The sequence below is a fragment of the Pleurodeles waltl genome, chromosome 2_1 (assembly GCF_031143425.1).
Source record: "Pleurodeles waltl isolate 20211129_DDA chromosome 2_1, aPleWal1.hap1.20221129, whole genome shotgun sequence".
Taxonomy (NCBI): domain Eukaryota; kingdom Metazoa; phylum Chordata; class Amphibia; order Caudata; family Salamandridae; genus Pleurodeles; species Pleurodeles waltl.
The window spans coordinates 910,794,882-910,819,293 of NC_090438.1; positions in this window are offsets into that span (position 1 = coordinate 910,794,882).

The following is a 24,412-nucleotide window of genomic DNA, read 5'->3' on the forward strand; positions in this document are numbered from 1 at the left end:
CCAGTTTCGTGCCAGAGCAGGGACTGAGGGACCCTGGACCGGTGTAGACCAGCTTATGCAAGGAGGGCACCATCTGTGCCCTTCAAAGCATTTCCAGAGGCAAGGGAGGTTACCCCTCCCAATCCTGTAACACCTATTTTCAAAAGGAGAGAGTGTAACACACTCCTCCCAAAGGAAATGCTTTGTCCTGCCTTTCTGGGACTGAGCTGCTCAGACCCCAGGAGGGCAAAACCCTGTCTGTCAGGTGGCAGCATCTATAGCTGCAGTGCAAGCGTCAGAAAGATGGTATGGCAGTACTGGGGCTGCATGGTGTAGCCCCCAGGATGCATGGGAGTGCCCCCCCCCAATACCAGATTTGAAATGGGGGGACAATGCCATTATCTTAGACATGTTACAGGGCCATATTCGGAGTTACTACTGTGAAGCTACATATAGGTATTGACCTATATGTAGTGCACACATGTAATGGTATCCCCGCACTCACGAAGTCCGGGGAATTGCCCCTGGACAGTGTGGGGGCTCCTTTGCTAGTGCAAGGGTGCCCCACCACTTAGTAACTTCACACCTAGCCTTCAGTAAATGAAGGTTAGACATATAGGTGACTTATAAGTTACTCATGTGCATTGAAAATGGCTGTGAAATAGTGTGTGCACTATTTCACACAGGCTGCAGTGGCAGTCCTGTGAAAGGATTTGTCTGAGCTCCTTATGGGTGGCAAAATAAATAATGCACCCCAAAGGGATCTCCTGGAACCCCAATGTCCTGGGTATCTAAGTACCATATACTTGGGACTTATACCAATTGGAATTGGTAAATGAAGTCACTAAACTATATTGACTAATTTGGAAGCAGAGAGAGCATAGGCACTGATGTTCTGGTCAGCAGAACTTCAGTGACTCAGTTAAGCACTCTCTGTTCCTATCATCTTCTTCATGACATGCGTTTTATAATGGTGGTCAAATTTCCTCTCAAGTGTGTAAATTCTACTGGTTGCATAGTCTACCTTATTCCATTTAGATTTTGTAGCTTTCTTCATTTCAGTTTCCATCTCATGTTTTTCTAATTTCTTTTCCATCATTGCTAGAGAGTTTTTCACCTCTGCAGCTTCTCTCGTTGGTTGCAGCAACTCTTCTAGCTCTTTGATACGGTCTGTGGCCTTAACTAGTTTTCTTTCTGCGTGTCTGATTAGTGTGTTCATGAGTTTTGTTGAACTCTCAATGGTATTAATTTGCTGCAGTTTCAACAGGTCTGGATCTAAGTCATTAAGCATCGCGAGCAGCAATATGGACAGCCCCCTCAGAACCCGTCCGCATTTAATATAGCTCTTAAGTGTGGTCATATCCCACCATTTATTTATTTTGATAGTTCGGTTGTTCTAATTCTGTTAATAATCAGCTGGATATCATATTCATTCCACTTTGTATTACTCTAGCGGTCTCCATGTTGGGGTCTTCGCCCCCAAAGAGCTCCTTCAACCCCCATTTAGTATGCCTGTCTCCTATTTTTTGAGTTAGAAAGTTAGAAACTATGTTCTCTTTTCGTTCACCTTTCCCTCATTATACTTTAATGTTGATTTTGGTGGACCCCTCCATGCACAGTTTTCTCATCAATAATTTAATTGCAAATGTTCCAGTGATATTATCAATGATGTAATAGAAGATATCATGAGTGACTTAATATGTGCAGTTAATTAGCAGTCAACAGTTCCGGTGCGAGGTATGGTTACCTTAGGGCATGAGTTATATTTACTTGAAATACTTATAAGTATAACTGCGGCATTTCTATGGTTTTGTTTCTGTAAAATCTGAACCTAACTATAATGTCCCTATAACCTTATCTTTTTTCAATGTATTTCTAAGAGGTTTTTTAAATTCTATTTCCTAACTATAACATCCCGTTATCTTTTGTTTTTCTGTAGATCTCTATGTTTTTTTAATGTTATTTCCTAACTATGACATCCCTGTAACTTTAGCAATTTTTGTAGTGAATTTCAATGTTTTTTAAATATAAATTGTACTACAATGTGTAGGTAGGTGTGTGAGTGGGTGTGTAAATGGCTGTGTGGGTCCATGAGTAGGTTTGTGAGTGGTTTTGTGGATCTCTGAGTGGGTGTTTGAGTGACTGTATGGGTATGTATGTGAGTGATGTGTAAGTTGTTATGTGGATGCATAGGTGATGTGTGGGTGGGTGTGTGAGTGGCTGTGTGGGTGGGTGAATAAGTATTTTGGTCTGTGAGTGAGTGTGGGAGTGGTAGACATGGGCAGTACTCACAGAGTTTCACTCCCTGGATGTAAGAAAACAGAGCTGATTGCAGAGGCCCCCTAACTTTTTGCCCCCATTTTTAACTTTTTTGCTGGTGTTTTCCTGACTCTGGTGATGGCCTTGATACTGCTAACCAGTCCCAGGACCTGTGCTCTGTGTTAAATGAGTATGCAAATTAGGATAATTCTAATTGGCTATGTCTACCTACCTATAGGTCCCTAGTATATGATAGGGCATGTCATTTTAGGGACCCCAGCCTATGTAGTGCCCCCATAGGTGCACTGGTGAGGTGCCCAGTGTCATTTTAAAGGCAGGCCTGCCTTGCTGGCTGCTTTTAAACTAAAGTAATATGCAAATTCGACTTTGGAATTAAAAGTACTTCCACAGTCTTAAACTACCTTATTTTTACATATGTCACCCCTAAGGTGTGCCCTAAGCGCCCCTAGGCTTGGGTGCCAAGTAATTATAAGTAGGGACCTAATAAAAATTGTTTTATAAGCCCTGGGGAGGTCAAATAGCGAAATCCGTTTTTCCCTCAATGTAGTGAATGACCTCCATAGGCTAAAATGGGGAGACTTTATTTGAATTAACAAAGTCCTCATAAAAGTCAGATATCTTGAGCTTGGTATCAAATTAATTGTTATAATAAATCTCACAACTTGCTATTGTTGGATTTATTATAACTAGTTCAGGTAAAGAGTTTTAAAACTCTGCCTGAAAGTTGCTAACGTCAGCTCTGTAGTGCCCTTCTCTGACTGGCTAGTCTCTGGCAGCTTGACTAGGCTGCCTTGATGAGTTGTGAAGTGGTCTGGGCAGAACAAAAAGAATGTGCCTGGGGGAGGAGATCTGCCTCAGCTGATGATGAAACAGGATGGGGGAGATCAGCCAAACTGGTCTTCAAAGGCAGGGAATGACATTTGGAGCAGCTCAGGACTGCCCACGGTGCCTGCAACCCCAGCCAATTAGGTGCCCTCTTGGGTAGATTAGGAGAGGGCAGGAGAGAGGTGCGTTTAGGCTTTTTAGCCACACCAGTGGATGGGCTCAGACAGATCTAACCTCCAAAAATCATTTTCAGCCATGTTGGATTTTTGAAGAGAGTTGCTCCCTGGCACTGATTTTTGCAACACTTCCCAGGAAGTGGTCATACAAGGGGTCGTGGCTTGCCTGTGATTGGACAGTTGGGCTCCTCTGCCTTTCACCCGAGGAGCAAGGATAAATATGGAAGAGCTGCACCCACACCTCAGAACCCTACAAGGAATAAGACAAAGAAAAAGAGAGACTGCCCTTCTGGACGCTTGCATTGCACCTGGACACTGCACTCTGAAGGACTGCACCATCTGCACACTTGGGCTTCACCACTAAAATGACTTTGTCTGTCTTCTACTGCTTCAATAAGGGTTTTCCTGTATGCTAGAGGTACAAGGGAGCTGCCCAGAGTCCCCTACATCAAGTCCTGCAAGCAGTGCCCAGCTGACTAGCATCCAGTGGCCATTGGCGATTCTGATCAGGTGCATTCTGGGAATTGTAGTCCCACCTCCCAAGGAGCAACTCAGAGCTTCTGGAACTTTGAATCAAGTTGTGGACTCTTCAAGGAGAGGCAACCAGAGCCTCTGAACCCTTGTCTGATTCTGTGGACCACTTTCCTGAATCAAGAAACACTTCTGAATGTAAATGTAACAGTGTTACCTGATGGGTGGCCTGAACTCTAGACTTTGTCTCTGTCTGGTGTGAGCTTTTTTAATCCTTTGAGCGCTAGTTGCTTTAATGCGCTAGAAAACATTCATTCTTTAAAACTTCATCTACCCGGTTCCTCTTATCCGATTTTAATTATTTGAGTGTCATTTTAAATATAAAAATATAGTATATTTTTACAAATGGGTGTTGGATTTTGATTGTTTTTGTACTTTACTCATTTACTGTTTTGTGATTTTTAAATTTGTTACTCCCTTGTCTCCTAAGTCAAGCCTTGTCGCTCGTTGTCAGGCTACCAAGGGATGAGCTGGGTTTAATTTATTGAGACCTAACTGGACCTAAGTGTGGGTTAGTCAACTATTGGTATGTGTAGGTACTTACTAGCCCTTACCAATAAATCCACTTTCCAACACTGGAATTCTGAGGAGTTACCTGAAAACGCTTTGAGATTTGTGGCGTTCTCCCAACAGCAAAATTCCAGTCCATTGCGCTGCTCATGCTGATGTTTTGCTACAGGAGCTTGTCCCTCACTATAAAATCAGCACAAATTGCACCATGCAGTGTGCCTGATGGCCCTACTTTCTGCTGCTTGAGTAGACTTTGCACTCGAGCGACACCTTTCTCAGTGCAAGCAGCAAAGTTAAGTTGCAGAGCGAGAAAATCAGGTGCTCCACTGCCTCTTGGCAAGATTTCTTAATGCAGGCAGTTGTGGCAGGTTGCCACCGCTCACACTGAGAAAGCTGCCTTTTGCATTGAAAAAACGGCAGCTCGAGGAGAAAATCTACTCAAACAGTGGAAAAAAGTTGCTCCATCAGGCACTTCGCATGTTGCCATTTATGCTGATTTTACAGCACAAGACAAGCGAGAGCAGTGCGGCATACCAGAATTCCATAGCTTACGGAACTCCACAGAATCTCGCTCAGTTTTTAGGCCACTACACCAAATTCCATAGAGTGAAACTACACAAGTTTTGCCCAGGCCAATTTTCACATTTTTATTCCCCCCCCCCAAGGAATTGAGTCCTGATGCACAAAATGGCAGCTGCAACTTTCTTCTCAGGTAGTGGCCAGCCAGCCACAGCATTGCTGTTGGTGTGTGATGCCTCAGATCTACCACAGTGGATCTGCTTCTGCAGATATACATACATATTTTTACTTCAATATCTCCAGAACTTCTAAACAGATTTACACTAAAATACAAAAAACACTCTCTGTGGGCCAAGATCTATCTTTCTGCCAGATTTGGTGCAAGTCCTTTCAGAGGTGCGGGCTGCAATCGTGTCTAAAATCCTTATAGGAAATTGCATGGGCAAAACATGTTTTGGGAACCCCCTTTTTCTCGGCCCCCACTTAGCAGGTCACCTTGAAACTTTTCAGACAGCAGCTGAAGTGACTGGCAAAGTAGTTTTGAAAATGTTAATATTCTTCAAATGGCACTAAAGTTATAGCAAAACAAAAAAAAGTTCTTCTTATGGAAAGTAGGTCCTAACTGTAATTGCCTAATGGCCACCACAAGCAGTTAATATATATAAATCCAAAGAAGTTTCCTTCCCTTGGTTTCTAGAAGGAAATAATTATGAGCCACAGCCAGACAGTTAATTTGATTTCACTTTGGCAAAGACAGATGCTTTCGAACCTCCTCATGTCTTGGTCACATGATCCATCATAAGTGTGTCAACGATTTAAATACAAAAATAGTAAACATCAACAAAGCTGTGAAAAAAAAACACATTCCATACAAAGCAATGTGAATGTGCTCCAAAATGAACAAAATCATAAATATGTTGTGGATACTGCATTTGAAAGAAATGTCTTTTCTGTCATTGCAACTGGTTTAATTTTTGTAAAACATAACCAATACCCATATTAAAATCATGGTCACAGGTACCTTACTCTCAGCAATGTATGCAATGGCAATGGCTCTATTATCTAAATTATCCATTTCACCAAATATATCACCTTGGCTGAAATACCCTTAACATTGTTCATCTTAATTTCACAATATCACAATTAATCTCTCTCATTCTAAAAACAGAAATCAAAAGTGTTCTCTTCTTTTTTTCTTATCAGCAAGTGTTTAACATATGCATAATCACTACCACGGTGTCTCAGAATACAATTATTCATCCATTTAAAAGGGCATGACCAAGATGAAGGCCGCATCGGACGTGTAGTGAAAATCTCCAATGGGGGCACACATAATATCCTCCTACATACTGGGCATGCTGGAATGAGAGCATTGTAAAAACTGAGGGTGATCTCCTGTGCTCCCCCTGCAGAGACTGTGGTCTGCGCTGGTCCCAAAGTGGTGAAAGCAGATGGAGACTCGCAGTGGATGTTGAGTGACGCACCTGTGCCCAACCTCCAACTTTGGGGGTAGGACAGTGAACACGATTGAGGCTGGGCTTCAACTGATAGGGACAAGTAGGGTGCCCCTGTGGACTGTTCAACAACGCATGCTACCTCCTTGCCTGTTTTCGGCAGCTGTCGCAGCTCAATTGCAGATAGACTGCTGAGACCTGGACCTTAAAGTAGTTGCTGCTGTTCGAGGTGGTGTGCTGAGTTAGACGTACAGCCTTGTTGGGCTAGTGGTCCCAAATTGTGTTTTTTATGGGATGCTGCAGGCTGGGCGCAGGTGTTCTAGGAAAGAGGAGCTGCATTCCATGATTATGGCAGGTACTGAGTGGAAGACCTTACCTGCCCAACTTCCAATATCAGGCACAGCAGATAATGACATGTTTCCACTGGCAGCACATATAGTTGGGGGCAGCTGAGGTTGCACTGGCTGGACAGGAGGTGAAAGGAGCACATCCTCTGGAGCCACGGTCATCAGAGGACCTAGCAACATGTTAGTACCCCTCTCCCCCAAGTGAAGTGAAGATTTGGCAACCTGGCAGGTGAGCGGTGACCAATTCTACATTGTCTATGGGATCTCAGCTGCTTCCTCCCCCTTACAGTACTAACAGCTGTAATGGGCCTTAGTGGGTGAACATGTCTGGTGTCCCCTTGCTGTCATGGGCCTACCTTCTTTCCTTCTCCCCTGGAGCTGTGCAGGGGGTAAACATTAAGGTGCAGTTAGGAACTCAGTGGGTGGCTCTGTACTGGTGCTAAATGGTGAACATGACTATCCCACACTCCTTGACTCCTATGTCTTAATTTCATCTGCAGTGTCCACAACTGTGGCAGACTTGGGCACTCCCGGATCCGGGGCTCTGTGAGGGAGTGGATTAGCAACTGATCCTACCGCTGGACCCCACAGTGCCTCCTGGAGACAGACGTCCTTGGTGGACCAGTGGGTAGGTAAAGCCATTTCTCTTTGCATCTACACCTCTCGTACTGCCTACATATCCAACCATCCTTTCCTTGGTGATGCAATGGTGAAGCCCAAGAAAGCCAAGCCTACGACCTCAATTGGGGCTACAGACCTGTGGATGTCCCCTAAGTACTCCTTAGGTGCCTTGAGCCATCTGGAAGTTACCCTGCACAGTCATCAAACTAGAAAAAAGGTGGTCCATGCTATCTTGGAAACTAAAACTACATTAAAAGACAAAATTAACACTGTATCCCTGGACATCAACTTTCTACCGGCAGACCACTGGAAACTAATGGAATGAGTGGATAAAGTAGAATCCTTGATGACTTCCATATGCCCCTCTATACAGGATCTTCAAGTGGAAATAAAAATTAAGAAAGATGAAATATTCACCCTTCATCGGAGGGTGGAGGATGCTGAGGGCAAAAACAAGAAAGAATAATGTTTGATTTTTGAGGTTCCCCTTATGGTCTAAAGGCCAAAGCATAGAACTTTTTGTTTGAGAATTGGTTACTAATCAAGGTGCTGGAGCGTAAAGTCCCCAAGTTTTTCAATGTGGATCATGTCCATCACATACCAGGCAGACCACCTCCACCAGGATCCCCCCTGTGACCAGTGAGTGCTCATTTTCTGAACTACAGAGACAGGGATTTAATACCACAACTATTCAGATCCAAAGGCCCATGAAAGTTTTAGGATGATCATCTCTGCCTACCTTCACTATGGATGTTCAACGCCAATGTTACTCTTACACAATGGTGAAAAGAAGGCTCTGGGAGCCCCAGATCAAATACACCCTGATTTTACCTGCAAAGCCTAAAGTAATGGAAACCAAAACTTTTCACTTCTCCTCCCCCGAAAATGCGTGGACCTGGCTCCATGCTAAAGGGTTGGCAACCATCTGTACTGAGGCTCAAGCGATTGACGAGTGGATAATATCCATACCCCACTGTAGGAAACAGAGAAACATCAGGCATTGTCACACACAAGCCCAGATGGCCAGGGAGCAGGCACAGGTCTTAGCAGAGGCATTGCATCAGTGTCAGAAACCCTTCAAAATGCACAGATCAGACCACTTGTTGGACATCAACGTTGACACTGTGGAGTCTGGGACCTTAACAGATGGCATGTCCCGGTGACCTGACTTGATACCAAGACTGGCTGACGACTTACTCTGAGTCACCAGGGGTACCGTAGATGGTATTCCTTTGGCTGGGACTAATGGGGAGACATCTGCTGAGATTTCTCTGAAAACTACGTAGATTTTGACCATATGCACTGACATCCGTGGCAGGACTGACTGCCTACAGGAGGGTACATGTCTACAGCTTTCCATTCCCCACATGGTATCCAACCAAGAGTGGGTTTTCATTGTCTGTTTTCCTTTGGTTCTAAGATGTTGCCTGTGCAGATATGGCTGGGGCCATTTTGTCCATTTAGCCTTGGAGGGGTTGGGACAATTCTGTAATTTCTTTTATTTTGTTTCACATGTGGAGTTCAAATTGTAAAGTGTGGGGCCCCAATCTTGATGAGGATGGCACACATGCTGGCAAAGGGCCTACACATGGGGTTCATCATCCTGCTTCATTATAGGATTGGCTCTGTGTACACACATTAATATTTACCTCCTCAAGCATCAGATGGGTACACCACCTGGTAACTTGATCCCACAATATAATCTGATGACGTGTAATGTGTGAGGCATGGCAACTCCAATGAAGTGCAATTGGATATGTGCATATCTTAAACACAGAGGCATGCACACTGCTTTCTTTCAAGTGACACACTTGACATGGGTGGAGGTACATATGGTGCAGGTGAAATGGTGGGATCAGATATACGGCACTTCCTTCTCTGCCAATATGCAGGATATACTGATTTGGATAGCTCTGTGGCCCCCTCTGCGGTAGGCACGTATAGGGTAGATGAGTAGGGCCCATATGTAGTACACGAGGGCCAGTTAAATGGAAACCACTTATGCTGGTTGGCATCCATGCACCTAACATAAACCAGTGTCGTTTTTCAATGCTTTTATGCTGCCACTTCTCAGAGACCCTCACACACCTGTTTTTTGGGCCAGAGACTTCAATTGTATCTGTGATAACAACCGGAACTACTCTGTCCCCCACTACAAAATGCCCTCTGCATCCGTACATCACAATACTTCAGTGACTAGATGGGGTATGGGAAGCTGTATGATGCGTGGCGACTGGGACCCCAGTGTTACTGACTTTTTGTTCTACTCACTGATTCGTGGCATACATACTAGACTAGACCTATTGCTATGTGACAGTGTTGGGTCCATGGTTTGCTTGTATGAAGAATCTTGTGTGCACCCAATCAAATCACTGCCCATTGCAGTTGATGTTGAGCTGGTGATGCCCTGCACCCTAGTAAGCACTCTTGGACCCCCCTTCTGGGAATCCCTATCAACACACATAGATCATTGCTTCACCCTTAACCAGAATTCTACCCCTACCACAGCAGTGGAATGGGATGCTCACAAGGTATTTATGAGGGGGGCATTGTATGGCTGGCACATGGGGAATCTGTAGGGTGCTGACACGGACATTAACAAAACTTGAAGAAGAGATGCACCGTCTCAAGATCGAAGTGCTTGAATGGCCGGAAGAACTTCAACTCTTCATACCTTGAGGAGGGAGCATAGGAGTCAGAGATGCAGTTGGGGAGGCATGATTACAAATGCCGGGTCACCCTTCTGCACACTGAGGGTGCCATTCGGGGAGGTTTTTAATGTGGCTAGTCAGGGAAGATCAACAACGACCTCCCATAGGGGGATTCGATTGGTGGATGGCACGACTGCTAACACAGGTTGCCATTAACACTGCATCCCGGGACTATTTTAAGACTCTTATATGTATCTGCTAATGCACCCTGTTGGTAGGGTAATGGGTTTCCTGGAAAGCTTGCAGCTGCCCTGGCTGACTCTGCTTCGGAGAGCTGACTTGGATGAATCTCTCCAGCTTGAAGAGATATAAATGGCTATTGCATAGATTGCGGGGAATAAAAGACCGGGAACAGATGGTCTCCCGATAGAGTATTATGCCACATAAAGTGTTCATTCATCCCAGAAACTTCAGTACATCTTTAATAAGGCCAGGGAGTTGGGGCAATTGTCAAGCTTGCTTCGTGAAGCATTACAAGTGGTTGTGTCAAAGTTTGCAGGTACCTTCTGGATGTTTCATTTTACCAGCTGTTATCCTTATTAAATAGAGATTGTAAGATATTGGGCAAGATGCTAGCCAATTGACTGCTCTCTATAATTGGCACACTGGTGCATGAATATCAATCTGGGTTCAAACCTGGACACAGCACCTTTTTAGATATCTGTAGAGTTTTACCCCTGGTCCATGCTTCATCTACAGAAACCCATAGACAAGTGGCTGTATCACTTGATATGGCAAAAGTGTTTGGTACAGTGGAATGGGACTACTTGCTAGCTACGATGGAGAGCATTGGAGTAGGGCCAGGATATCTTAGATGGGTCTGGGCCTTATACGAAAACCCAACGGAATGTGTAGGGGTGGGGCATCTGATCTCAGGTAGCTTTGCCATACACAAGGGCACCAGACAGGGCAGTTCACTGTCCCCACTGATTTTTACCTTGGCCCTGGAACCACTGGCCTGTCACCTCTACCTTCAAGCATGGCAGGGATGGATACTGGCACATGGTGAATCCCACATTGTCTCACTCTACACAGACAAAGCTCTTGTTTCCCTGCAAGATGTGGCAACATCACTCCCAGACTTGATTTTGCTACAGGAGAAGTTAGGTGCCATATCGGGTCTTCAGTTGAATTTGACTAATTCTTGCCAGTCACCCTTGTCCCTGGTGTCAGAGCCCCATAGAGAGATCCTACTGAGAACCAGATTCAAATGGTGCTATGACACATCTAAATATCTTGGTGTACACATTTATTGTGCTGAGGGGATCTCAGGAGGGCATTCTGGATACGATGGTGGGCTTGATCTGGAAATTCCTCTGTTTTTATTTTTTGCTGCCATTATTGCCCAAGGGATGTTCCAAAATCCTCATACTTCCCCATCTATATTTTTTCACGGTGTACCAACTGGTGCTCCCTTTCAGATTCTTCAGAGAGTTGAACGCCATCCTGCGAGAGCTGAAATGGGTTGTGGGTAGATAGGGGGTAGCACTATCCACACTTCAATGGCCATTTCTTGAAGGCAGCCAAACTACAAATTATATGATGCAGTGGCACAGCTGCAAAGGCGCATGCAAAGGCTGAGCATGAATCCTAACCCTGAAAAAGCAACTATCAATGAGGTCCTGGGGGAGACCTATCCATGGTTGCTGGATTCCAAGACTAATTCCTATTAGGAGATGCACCAGATGACTGTAGCCTTCCTATGCTGGGAAAGACACATAAAGAACACAAGAGCCCACTCCTCATTCTCTCAGCTGTTTTCATTATGGCATTTACCAGAGCTTTGTGGGGTAAACCAGAGGTTTGAAGTGGACTCTTGGGGGGAACCTGAAGTTACACTCCTGTAGGATTTATTTGCTGAAGGCTTAGTTTTGTCCTTCCAGGACATTATGGACACCTATGGGGTGACGGCAAAGCACTTCTTGCTGTACTATGCAATGAAACTTGATCCAGGTTCTTTGGGGACCCACAGGAGATGAACCACCTCAGTCACTGAATCTGCAAACACTATTGTCCTGTGACAGCACACAATATGCTATCTCTATTTCTGCTGCATGAAATGCGGGTCAGAAGGCTCTGACTTCTAGAGCCCAGGCCAGATGGACTGACGACTTACCACAACTGCTGATGAATGCACACTCGGTCTGAGCTCTCTGTTTGATTAAAGAAGTAGCCCATATCCCAAGGGTACATTTTACTCAATTGAATTATTTACCTCAGACATACCTCACATCACAATGCATACATCACATGTTTCTTGCAGCATTCTGTGAGTGTCACAGATGCAAATATCCGCAGCTGGTTTCTACCTATTGTCTTGGAGTGCATGGTAATACAGGGATCCAAGACGAAGATTACAGATACAGGCTAACATTATGACTTTGGCGGGTGGCCTCTGGCGGCCTGAACCCCGCCAGCCCTAATTTCAGTTCCCCACTGGGCTGGTGGGCGGAAACAGTGTTTCCGCCCGGTGGCCCTGTGGGGAACAGGGCCTTAACATTGCAGCCTGCTTCTAATGGAGCCAGCGGCAACATGACGGTTCAGCAGCACCCGTTGCGCATTCCACTACCCGTCATTTTGGCAGTGGAATGCGCAACAGCGCTGTGCATGGGGGCCCAAGACTCTCCCATTCCGCCAGCCTTTCCACCATGGACAGGCTAGAGGATGTGGACTTGTAATCCCCAGGCCAGCGCTGCCCTGGTGAATTACAACCACTGGGATTGCCAGGCTGCAGGCTGGCAGCAGCCTGACGGTGATGGAGGTTGGACCGTGGCAACTTCGCCACGGGCATAATGTGGCGGTCCGACCACCACAGTGACCACCAGGATCATAGTGACACCCATAGTGTCCGCAGTTGCAGATCACCGGCTCACACATTTGCACAAGTCCTCTATACTTGGAATCAGATCCAAGACTAAAGGTGAGAAACATCTTCATAGGTTTACTGACTTCCCTTTTGCTTAATATAAACACCACATTGCTATGCCCTGGAAGGCTCCAGTGGCTTTGGACCTCTAATGCTGGCCAGCTACTTTACTGACATGGTCATGTGCTGAAGCTATGGTGATAGTGGAGCTGCGCGCTAGAGAGACTGAGATAAGAGGAGGCGGTTGCTGGGAAATCTATATAAGAAATTTAGAACCAAAAAATGATACCCCCGACCCTGATCAAGTGACGGTAATCAGGAATTTTGACATTAATGATTCATCATTGATCCAAACACTGTGGGACTCACGGTATGACCCTCTCCTTGGGACTTGAGGTTCTGGTGATGGGGCTTGGGCCTTACACTTGGACATTTGGAGGAATGGGATCCCAAGCCGTGACATTGGGCACACAATGAATCTTTCACACATGTCTGGGACATCAGCCCCTGGTGGGGAGCCAGTCGGCTTGCTATAAGTAGAGATCATACACCGGAGCAGTTGAGTAATTCAGGGGAAAGACACCTGCTTTGAAGAGTGATGCATGAATGCAATCACATTATACCCAAGCCTTACCCTTGTGTTGGCCATTCTCCAGGCACACTGCTTTGTCATTCTCTCTGATTATGTTCCTGTTTGTGCTTCTAATTATATCAATATACTTGGAATGTCATTAGGTGTTGTAGGAGGCTGGCCTGGTTTGTAGTGGGTACCTAAGGTACTTACACCTCATACCAGGTCCAGTTATCCCTTATTAGTGAAATGTAGGCAGTGTTCTAGCAGCTTAGGCTGTCTAGGGTGGCTGTAGCAGAGCAGCTTAGGCTGAACTTGGAGACATTCAAAGCTCCTGCAAAATCCTGCAAAATCCACTATAGTTACACAGTACTTACACACAATAAAAGACAATACTCTGTGTTACAAAAAAATAAAGGTAGTTTATTTTACTGACACAAGGCCAAAAATATCTTAGAGGCAATATTCCATCTGGAGGTAAGTATTATACACAATATATACACTGGTAACCAAAATCAGGTAAGTAAACAATCATAGAATAGTGCAAACAGTAGAAAATACAATAGATTGCAATGGGCTTATGGGCAACACAAACCATATACTAAAATGGTGGAATGCGAATGTTGAATTGCCCCCTAGGCAAGTGTAGTGTGTAGAGGGGTGCTGGGAGTGTAAGAGAACACCAATGGTAAGTAAAGTACCCCACCCCAGAGCCCAGGAAAGCAGGAGTAAAGTACACAACAAGTTTCCTCAGGACACACTACAAGTCGTGACAAAGGATTATGCAAGAACCAAGCAAGACTGCAAGCAACCATCCCTGGATTCCTGGACCTGAAGACCTGTGGAGAGAGGATACCAAGTCCAGAAATCGAAGAAGAGTCCAGGAAGAATAGGAGCCCCTGCCAACCTGGATTCCCCAGTTAGAAGAAAAGTACAGAAATGCACCAAAGAAGATAGCTGTGGGTTCCTGCTTGGTGCAAGAGATGTCCCACGTTGAGTTGTTAGATGCAGGCTGTTTACGTTACTGGATTATGCCAACAAGCCTTGGTTTAAGCAAGAGCGTGGCTTGCATCAAAGAGGAGCTGCCTGGACCCAGGAGGGAATTGGGGGTCCTAACTCTGACCGAGGAGACAGATGGGGCTCTCAGCACTTCAGAGAGCCCTCAGAAGACCAGGCAGCACCCACAGGAGTCCCAGAACATGGAGACAAAGAAGATGCAAAGTGTGGTCATCGCAGTGCTACGCTGGAGGGCCCACGTTGCTGGAGAACAACTCAGAGAGCCGAGCGTCGCAGGATGGAGTGCTGGGGACATGGGCTACACTGTGCACAAAGAATTTTTGGAAGAAGTGCGCAGAAGCACAAGGAGCTGCAGAAGATGTAGTGCACAGGGGTACTGTTGCAGCACGGGGAGGCAAGCTCTTACCTTCACCAAAGTTGGACAAATGGACCTTTGGACAGTCTGGGTCACTTCAGTCCACAACCTGTGTTCCAGGGAGTATGCTCGTCATCAGGAGAGGATTACCAGAGTACCGGTTGTTGTCGCAGAAGGGTGCCTGCTGAAGCAGGGAAGTGACTCTGTCACTCCATGGGAGATTCCTTCGGTTCTTCTGGGGCAGGATGAAGCCAGGCAGTCCCCAGGGCATGCACACCTTTGAAACTGTTGCAAATGGTGTCTGGAGCTGATGTTGCAGGTTAAAGGAGTCGTACTGGATAATTTGTTGCAGTTAAAGTGGTTCCTGGAGCAGTCTGGGGTTGATCCAACGGTCTGAAGCTGAAACAGAGGATACAGAGGAGTCCTGGAGGAATCTTGCAAACCGAATCTGAGGAAACACCCAGAGGAGAGACCCTAAGTAGCCCTGAGAGGGGGATTGGCTACCTACCCAGGTGTGCATCTATCAGGAGAAGTCTCTGATGTCACCTGCTAGCACTGGACACTCGGAGGTCTCCAGAGGGTCCCCACACCTTGGAATACCAGCTAGCTAATGCTAGGGACACTCTGGAGGAGCTCTGGGCACCATCCCTGTGTTGGTGATGGACAGGGGAGTGGCCACTCACCTTTCCTTTGTCCAGTTTCGTGCCAGAGCAGGAACTGGAGGTCCCTGAGCTGGTGTAGACTGGATTATGCAAGGAGGGCACCGTTTGTGCCCTTCAAAGCATTTCCAGAGGCTCTGGGAGGTTACCCCTTCCATGCCTGGAACACCTATTTCCAATGGGAGAGGGTGTAACACCCCTCTCCTAAAGGAAATGCATTGTTCTGCCTTCCTGGAATTGAGCTGCTCAATCCCCAGGAGGGCAGAAACCTGTCTGTGAGGTGGCAGCAGTTGGGGCTGCAGTGGAAACCTCAGAGAACTGGTTTGGCAGTACTCGGGGTCCATGGTGCAGCCCCCAGGGTGCATGAGATTGCCCCCCTCATACCAGATTTGGATTGGAGGGTCAATTCCATGATTTTAGACACCTCTTATGGCCATATTCGGAGTTACCATTGTGAAGCTACATATATGTATTGACATATATGTAGTTCACGCTTATAATGGTATCCCCGCACTCACAAAGTCCGGGAAATTGGCCCTGGACGATGTGGGGGCACCTTTGCTAGTGCAAGGGTGCCCTCACACACAGTAACTTTGCACCTAGCCTTCAGTAAATGAAGGTTGGACATATAGGTGACTTATAAGTTACTTAGGACCATAATTATACTTTTTGAAGCACAAATGCACTAACGCAGTTTTGCATCAAAAAATTTAACGCAGGCTAATGGCATTTCTTAGCACCACCAGTGCATCAAATTTATACTTTGACGCACCATGGCACTAAGCATGGGTTAGAGTAATTTTTTTACGCTACCTATTGCACTGCGTCGTAAAGCAAAATTACGTTAACGAAGGGAAAATTACTCCAATCCGGTTTGCAACGTGGAAAATGTGCCATTTTCCACTGCAATAGCATCAAAAAGCAGCGCAAGTGCAACAAACAGTGCTAAGGAGCCCCAAAATGGATCCCAGAAGCGAAGAGAGACCCAAGGGAGACCTCAATCTACCAGGAACCGGCAGGAGGACACAGACAAGACCCAGGGGATAGACAAGAAGAAAAGGAAGTGTTGTTTCAGTGCAGAGGAGCATGAAGTACTGCTCAGAGAGGTGACGGAGCACCAGCATCAACTTTTCATTACCTCTAAATTGCCAATTGGGAGGAGAGAGGCAATTTGGCAACAAATTGTCGACAAGATAAACAGTGTGGCAGAGATCAGAAGAACTGCCACTGAGTGCAAGAAACACTGGCATGACTGCAAGTGCAGGACAAAGGAGAAAATGGCAAGGAACAGGAAGGCAGCACTGCAGACTGGAGGTGGGAGTCCAGCAACACAGGAGGTCCTGGACCAGATGAAGAAGATGGTTGCAGCCGTCATCCCAGAGGAGATCGTCACAGAAATCGCAGGACAGGACAGTGCAGACTACCAGGAAACAACACACATGCAGGGTAAGTTGCATGCGGGACCAAAATGCCTAAATGTTAATTGCAAGCAGGGGGAGGTACATACCTACCACACAATGCATGTCAGCCATGGAAATCAGGCAGTGGAAAGGGGCACGGCACAGGTGCATGGGCTGTGCAGCGGCATCCAGGGGCACAGCACAACACAACACAAACAACCTTTGCTTGGGGGTACACCACCGTGCCAAGGCTGCTGGAAAGGCAAAGCCAGTCCAAGGGGGTAGTCTAGAATGCAAAATTGGGCTGCTGTCACAGAATGTGAACTCGGGGACAATGCCCAGTCTCAGGCCATTGCCTCAAGCGGCATTTACCATTGTCAACATTTGCCACTACTACCTGTGCTGTGTGTGCTGGTCAATTAGGAAATGGCAGTTAGGTGCCCATGGAATAAACAACTCAAAATGAGGGTTCAGAATGACTATGTGATCAATCCCCTTTAATTCCTAACCAAGTGTAACTCCTGTCAAATGCTCATGTCTATAGGCACAATAAACATCAGGTAGTGTTACTTACGTCATGAAGTACACAGCAGTAATATCATACCCATGCTGCCCATTCCAGGGTCTACCCGTGCCTGTGTTAGAATAGCTGCAATGCCACCTTGCAACATCTCAACTGTCATACTGCTAAGACAACAGCATTGAGGGGGAGGACATATGTGTGTAGCGAGTGAAACACACCTGCACAGTCATAAGAGGAAATAGAACTCTGCCAGGCCCATCAATGCAATGCAATGTAGCACACATTTGCAAACATCAACATGACACACTACCAGTGCCGACGCTTGTATCGTGTCATGCCAATGCAATACATGGTATGTGCTAGGTTTCAGCAACATATAGGTGTATGTGAAATATTATAGACTGGGACAGCCCCATATTGTTATGTGTGATGCAAGTGGAATCAGAACACCAACAGGCATTGAAAGGCCTCACCATGCTAATGGTAGTAGAGGGAGGGTTGAGTAGGACAAGAAGGTGGCAAGACACAATTTGGACAGAACCTACACCTAGAGGATGTGATGCAGACAATTCCCCAAACTGCCCACACTACATGTGACATGCAGGTGGGGCATAGGTCTGTGAGAATGCTAATATTAATGACAGGAACAATGAACAGGAACCCAGATTACAATGTTCCACTAATAGGAAGTCAGTGACATCACATTACAACTGCCAATCGTACAATATCTCATTACAGAGGGTGATGGCTCTCCTGTGGATATGACTACCCTGATGACATGGATGACGAGCTGACAACCATTAGTCAGGAAACCCTCCAAATATGTCCTGGGAACCCTCCAGATCCCACCTTCAGTCGCAAGGAGGAGCACAGATGTAGCAGCCATCCCAGGGGAACCACCCATCACCCCAATAGTACGACCTGCCAGCTCAAAAACAGCTGAGGACTCTGGTGCCACTGGACCACCTTTGAGAGGACAGTTGTGGGAGTACAGTGGGAGCTGGCTAAGGAGGTGCGGGTGGGGATACAAAATATGGCAGCCAGCCTTGAGGAGATGCGCATGTGCATGATGACATCCACATAACAGTTAGCAGCCATGCAAGTCCAACAAACAGAACTGCAAGGACTACAACAGTGTGTGAGGGACTTCACCAATGCAGTTAGGGAGTTGCCACAACACCTGGCCTCCCAAACCTTTCACTGCATGCATGACTACAATCATGACCCCCTCAGGGCCGACCTGGCTGCCTACCACAGAGATGTTGCTGCTATACTCAATAGCCAGCAGCTCCTCCTTGCTGCAGTTATGCCCTTAATAGTTCCACAGTTGGCAGCTACTGGGAAATAAGAGTCCACTTCTCCAAAAAGTGTGTGTTGCCCCCTCAAACCCACTACCACCAAGGGCAGAGGAGACTACACACACATCAGAAGATGAAGACATGGAACAGATCACCTTCACCCATAGGAGTACCCGGTAGCACCAGCCCATGCCACATGGGCAGTGATTTTCCTATGTCCTGCGCTTGACAACATGCCAGCCTTGCTATAGTTGGTAACATGCACTGTTCTCCAACACACTGTTTGCCTTACCACTATGGACTGCAATTGTCTCTCACTACCTAATTGGCAATTCATGTTCCTCTGCTCTGAATCACACTCCATCGCAGCATGTCAAGTGACATGTCCCACAACATTGCACTTGTGTTGCGTCACAATAGAATGCGTCACATCAATGGACTTACAAATCTGGACTATGTAAATATTGCACTACAGCACTTTAAAATAAACAGCACCTACACAACCACTTTGTCTCTTTGTATGTGACACATCTACTGTGCAGGAGTTTTGTCATGCATGTAACATGTCAATGGTCACAGAATGTCAATATAATAGTGTAGAAAGAATGTGGGCTGATATCTATGCACAAGGGTCTGGATTTTTACAATCATCTGTGCTGCTTGTGGCTCATTTCTGAAGTTAAAGCATCACAAACAGTATAATGCTGTGTAAAAATTGTAAATGTCAGGCCCAAGGTATCTACAAGATGAAACTCAATGCTGCCCACATCCCCTACAAGACAATCATTGTGTATGTGACATATGTCTCTAAACTTAAATCCCACAACCACACCATATAGCAGGAATGGATGTGTAAGAGTGTTTGGACAATAACTTCACCTGGGAGTACAATGAAAAAACTCATAGGTGTGATTTAAGTATACTGAACTTTATAAGATTATAACACCACTCAGTTTATCAGGGTTCACATGAACATCAGGCTGTAGGCAGATGTCCCGCAGTGCCCAAGGTTCCAACACAGGACCCAAACGATGACAACTTTAAAATCACACCTACCTCTCCAACACATCGGAGCCATAGCCTCTTTGAGTGGTGGGTTTAATGGATGGCAGATGCATAGACATATAGCTTTGTTGTAGCTGCAAATGTGACAGCTCATTTGGAAGTGGGAATAAACATGCCAAGAATGTGATGTGAATGCAGGATGGAACACACAGGCAAACACAAATTTGCCACTGTACACTCATGCAAAGGCCCAGATCCCCAAGCATATGACACACACCGTAAAGGAGTACCTAAAACTTTATTACATATGTATGAAAGAAAACTTAAACTATGTCAAACACCTATACTAACCTAACCTATCCTAACTATACGTTACCCACAACTGGCCCTAACTACCCTATGCTAATCTTACTTACCACATGTAACTAAACACTCTAAACATCACCCCTCCACCCCCCTTATATGACAGGACACGTGTAGGACAACAAATACTAACCTAAACACATAGGTGGTCATTCCGACCTAGGCGGGCGGCGGTTGCCGCCCGCCCGTCGGAAGCCGCCTGAATACCGCCCCGCGGTCAATAGACCGCGAGGGGTATTCTGACTTTCCCGCTGGGCCGGCGGGCGATCTGAATCAGATCGCCCGCCGGCCCAGCTAGAAAGCGCCTTCCACAAGGAAGCCGGCTCGGAATCGAGCCGGCGGAGTGGAAGGCGTGCGACGGGTGCAGCAGCACCCGTCGCGCTTTTCAGTGTCTGCATCGCAGACACTGAAAAGCCTAGTTGGGCCCTGTTAGGGGGCTCCTGCAGTGCCCATGCCATGGGCATGGGCACTGCAGGGGCCCCCAGGGGCCCCAAGACGCCCGTTCCCGCCGGCCAGGTTCTGGCGGTAAGAACCGCCAGAGCCAGGCCGGCGGGAAGGGGGTCGGAATCCCCATGGCGGCGCAGCATGCTGCGCCGCCATGGAGGATTCCCCAGGGCAGCGGTTTTCCCTGTCTGACCGCGGCGTTAGCGCCGCGGTCAGAATGCCCTTAGGGGCACCGCCGGCCTGTCGGCGGTGCTCCCGCGCCCCTTGGCCCTGGCGGATTGTATCCGCCAGGGTCAGAATGAGGGCCATACTAACTAATACTAAACAAATATGTATTTGTTTGTATTTTTTTTTTTACTGGAATACACATAAACCCCAACATCAACCCCCACCCACCCACAAACTAACATGTAATAATATAACTCCTCCCACCCCCAACCCACGTATCCTATCTAAACTAATAGCCTACTCTAACCTATCACTAAGTCCCCTAAACCCATTATAATTATAAGGAAAGAGGAGGGAGGGGACGGAATTGGGGTGAGGCAAACCTGTAGTCAGAGGTTTGCCCTCCTCAGAATTTTTTTAATAGACTTCAGTCATCTGCTGTTGAGGGCCACCTCTTGCTGGAGACTGTCCATGCACCTAATCACCCTTCGCATGTCCTGTTGTAGCTGGTGGTATGTGGCCATGTCCATACCATCTGCTGTGGTGGTTTGTGTCACAGTGGATGGTGCAGGGGCTGGTGCCATGGTTGGGGTTGGTTTCATGGATGGGGCAGCAGTTGTGCCTTGTACTGCAGATGTTGAGGGTGCAGCTGGAGTGGCTGAGATTTCTGTGTCCACTTTGCCTGCAGTCGGGGTGGTGGCGCTACCTGTTGTGGCCAATGCTCGCCCCCTTGGATAAAAGCCCTCCATGCTCCTGTGGCCCTTTCTTGATGATAGGGCCCTTCCCATCATGCGATACCCAGCCTCCACATCGAGGATGTGCCTGTACCGCACTGCCCGCCTCTGAAACTCACGGATTTCTTGGGCATTCATGTGAGCAGCTGAAAAAAAGAGACAGGCAAACATTAGTGTCATCATTTTGTGATGCATGTACAGATGATAATCTAACACTTCCTCACAAATAGAACATGCAGTCCAAATCACAGTACATATGATAGAATGTCCCTGAGGAATGACATGCCAACACAGCCTACCCATCAACTATCTAACAGCACAGCAATGCACAACAAGCTTTTTAGAAAATTAACTGATCTGTGCATATATGTAGTGCAATTGGTCACATTGCAAATGCAGCAAGTACTCAACATGTGCCAGGCCAACTAATCCCTATCATCTGGATCAACTTAAAGGTACACAAGACCTGTGATTTGTATGTGGAAGTGGCAGGACGGTATGCAATTGCTAATCATAAGGGGTCAGTGTAGTTTGGCACACATGCATGCTTGAATTACATGTCTGTCATCTACACTGTGACCATCACACCTAGCTACATATATTTTCTCCCCCCTAACCCTGTGCCTCAGGAGGGATGGCCATGCAATACATTTTTTCAAACGTCAATGACAACCACAAAGCTTTGTCCAGCTGTACATGGATTTAGTCAGTGGAACACAGGTAAGGAGGTCCGCCAACTAGGATTGAGTCAACCATTGTTCAATCACATCTACATTCATGTTTCCATTTGTGGATAACCATCAACATCAGATCTAACTGACCCATTTCCTAAATCACCCACATTGATGCAAACACACACCTGGCCCTGCCCTGCATGCACGCCTATAACATTCCACTTAAGTGCCATGTAAATTGAGTACAGCATGTGGGGCTAGATGCTGGGGGACAGTCACCCATACTATCCTACATGTTCATTATATTACAGGGATGTGCAATTATCTGTGTAAAACTGATGCATCACTGTTTGTGTGAATTAGGGTATGACTTGCTGACTAAAATATGACACTGGCCACCTCCAAATCATTTGTGGGCATACATGTGGTTACAAATCACCTTGTTCACCTGCCCTTGCCAATTGTGCAGCACTAGACTCCCAATATATAACTCGCTGCCAGTGAACGTCTAACTCTTCCATGGAACACCATGTCAACCTCCAGTCAAGTCACATATCAGATCATGTGCCAGCTCATCATATCTTGAAATTAGTTCAATGTACAAGAGTCAATCACACAACAGCTGCAATCACAACACAGGACAGACATTTTCACACTTACTGGATACGTCTGGGTCCTCGAATTGAGCCACTTCACCAATGGTATAGGGGGCTGGTCCACCTGTAAAACATGGAAGGGAGATATATGCTCAATGTCTGATCACTGTACAAACGTATGAATAACAAATCACAGCGTGTGACATTTTATATGATAGAGCTGAACATCAGGCACGTAGACACTCCAACAGACATACCACTTGAAACTGTCACTCCAGTGAGTGATAGACACACATATGCACACATGCACTGGCTGTAACAATCATGTGGTGCCAAACCTGACTACACACTTTTGTGGCTAATCCATTCCAGATGGTACTCCATTGCATCATTTGTTATTGGGTAACAAACGCAATGCCACGTTCCTGGTGCACTGCAATACCAGTGACTCAGGTATTGTGACTTGTGCATCAAGGGACAATGAGTAAATGTGAGATGGACATGTGGGTTGATTTGCTTTCAGGAATGATTGTGCTTTCAGTGGTCCATTATAGGTGTGCCAGTGTTGTATGTAGGGTACATATGCCCCATTGTCAGTGTACCCTAACCTGTGTATGACCCCTTTGACAACATGATGGCAGGGATCCTGTGTGTGAAATGATGACATTGTAGCATTAAACATGGATTGGCCACTTTGCTGTTCCAAAACTGCAAAATAATGTATGCTGACAGTGTCTTAGTTGATCATCGTTGACAGAATGCATGGTGAAAGGTGTAGTTATTGCACCTGAAATGTGTGACTCAGGGCCATGTGTACCTATATCAGGTACTGTGAATCACACATTGCAGGATTCACCAACTAGCAATGAGCAAGTTAGATGATCAGAGGTAGAACACCCAGAATTACACAGTTTGCAAATGAAAAATGGGGTAGCAAATGACCTATCTCTTCAATCATGATGAGGTAGGTCTCTATTTGAAAACCCCTTGGGTATTACGCTACTCACAGGAATGCTGGCCTGCTGAGCTTAACAGACCACCATGTCTGTGACTGCCTTCATATTGAGATGTTTACATTTGTTGAAATGCAGCAATATTTCAGGAGGGGTGTACAGAAAGTAATTTAACAACCTATTTCATTATGAAAATAGTATTATGGAAGCAGTCAGTGGTCCCTTGCACAACTTCATGCTCAGAAATAGTTGTGACCATGCATTCACAAAGAGGAGGGATCCCATGCTGACCCTTTCCCTTTTTAAAATGGGTTGGCACCAATGTGACACAGATGGTAACTGCAATAGCTCAGTCCCGACAATTGTCGTAGGGGCCTGTGACTCAATGATAGGATTTCAATGCCTAATCCTAAATGCCACTAGAAGACCCTGTTTTGGGATTGTGCAATCTGGTAGCATAATGGGCAATTTGGGTTTGCCCATGTGAATGATTATTTGTCCTGACGTAAACACACGAATACAGTGAACTTAGTCCCAGAAATATATTTTTTTAGTGTCGCATTTGCATCATTTTTTGATGCAAAAGCTGCACAAATTTGTATGCTGAAAGTTTGCGTTACTTTTGCGTCAAGATATGACGCAAATGAGGCGCTAAAAAACTATAAATATGGGCCTAAGATATTAGTGAAGGTTATGAAAAGCTTGGTACATATGGCCCTGAATACTGTTTGGACATGGCTCAACAAAACTGTGGACTGCATTGTTACCATGTATTACCATTTGTAATACATCACATTCCTGGTTTACTTACAGTTTGTTCAACTTGCATTCTA